This window comes from Vigna radiata, chromosome 8 (assembly GCF_000741045.1).
Source record: "Vigna radiata var. radiata cultivar VC1973A chromosome 8, Vradiata_ver6, whole genome shotgun sequence".
Lineage (NCBI taxonomy): Eukaryota > Viridiplantae > Streptophyta > Magnoliopsida > Fabales > Fabaceae > Vigna > Vigna radiata.
The window spans coordinates 16488443-16490516 of record NC_028358.1 but is presented as its reverse complement, the minus strand read 5'-3'; positions in this window follow the sequence as shown (position 1 = coordinate 16490516).

The window sequence follows — 2074 nt, the reverse complement described above, 5'->3', positions numbered from 1 at the left end:
TCTTCTTTTTTCACATACCAAGAATTATTGGTTATGGCTTTTGCACGTCATCTACCAGTTGATATGTCTCTTTTGCGTCTCCAAGACAAGCACGTGGTTAAGGCAATTTGGGAAGGAACTGAAAGAGTTCTTCGACCGAGAAGACATGCAATATGGATATCAAAGCATTTCGACGAGCTCGACGAAAGAGTGATGAACATCCTACAAGCAGCCAAATTTGACCATATTTTAAAAGTATCAAATATGGAAATAAATCACGTACTAGTGACTGCTTTTGTGGAAAGGTGTAGAATTGAGACTCATACTTTCCACTTCCCTCTAGGAGAAAGTACAATAACACTGGAAGACGTCGCACTCCAACTCGGTCTTCCNATTGAAGGTAATGTTGTGANTGGCATCAGNAGTGGACCTCTACATTTATTTTGTGAACAACTACTAGGACATGTTCCTCCAGAAAATACTGTGAGAGGCAACAGAATCAAATTGTCGTGGCTGAATAATACGTTTCGCCAATTACCTTATGATGCCACAGATGAGGTTGTTCAACAATACGCTAGAGCGTACATGTTGATCGTGATTGGCAGCATACTAATGCCAGATACATCTGCGAGTATGGTACATTTGATGTATCTTCCACTTTTAGCCGACTTGGACAACGTTAGAAGCTATAGCTGGGCATCTGCACCTCTTTCCTGCTAGTATCGTGCCCTTGATCATGGTACAAGACTCGATCAGGACAACATGATATTGTTACAGTCTTGGGCATGGGAAAGAATAACATGTCTTTCTCCGCAAATACACGAGGTTACTCAGCAAGACATCTCCGCTGGTACTGTTTTCCCATTGGCAAAAAAATGGTGTCGAACTACACAAACAAGACGGCACGACACCACAACAATACAAGAATTTCGTCAAAAATTGGATGACCTTTCACCGAAACAGGTATTCAACATTTGAATATGCAATTTGAAAAAAATACTACAACATTTTTATCTAACAATTAATTATAATTTTTCAGTTTTTATGGACGCCATATAGACGGAATGAAATTCGCCAAATTATTCCAGTCCAACTCCCCCCCACTTGTCGAGCACTTGTGCCTCTAATATGCTTCTCAGTTGTAGAATTCCACTAGTCAGACCGTGTGGTGCGTCAATTCGGATTTCGACAACCCGTACCGCAACCAGCGCTAAATCTCGACGAGGTTCATAAATTAGATATGAGAGGACGAGCAGACTGGGATTGGCAAGACCACCATCAACAGTGGATTGCTTTATGGAATGACCGACACAATCGTATCTTTACCGGTGTTGCACTCAACAGAAATGGTCACTTGCGTGACGATTCAGAGTATATGCAATGCTACATAAGTCATACTATCCGGTATATAGCTCCAATACAAGATGACTCAACAGACGAAGAGGTACAACAATAATTTTAATATTTTTCGTTCTTTAATGTTTGTTTTTTGCACCCAATATAACCGCAAAATTGTTTCGAAAAGTATGACATGGATCATGAACAACATTTTCAACCAACATCCGCATACCGTTCATCACCGCCTGACCACGTCCCACAAATGTCTTCCTTTAAGCACATGCAGTATCCATATCCATCTCCGTATACTCAAGGGGGAAGCTCGTACGGTTATTTTCCACCATCAACACCACTAGGCACAGGTCCGTCAACATTTTCTGCGGGTCCTTCAAATCAGTTTGGAACTACCACAAGCTCTCCACCATCTGCATTCCAACACGCGTCTTCGTCACAAAACGTTTATCGACCCACCATGGACTTCCAATACGAAGAGCAGTCAATTCAAAGTCAGCATGTGGATGAAGACGAAAATATGCAGACTCAATTACCACAACAACAGAGACGAGGGCAACGCCAAAGAAGAAGACCAACTTGTGGGACTGAAGGACATAGATAGACATAGACAAACATTATGATGTACTTTTTTTTTCATTAAATAAAAATTAAATGACATCACAATATTGTGTCCATTTCAAGTAATTTTCAATTACTATTTAGAGATTCTCTCCAAAAGGACTTCACATTTTTCACTATAAAT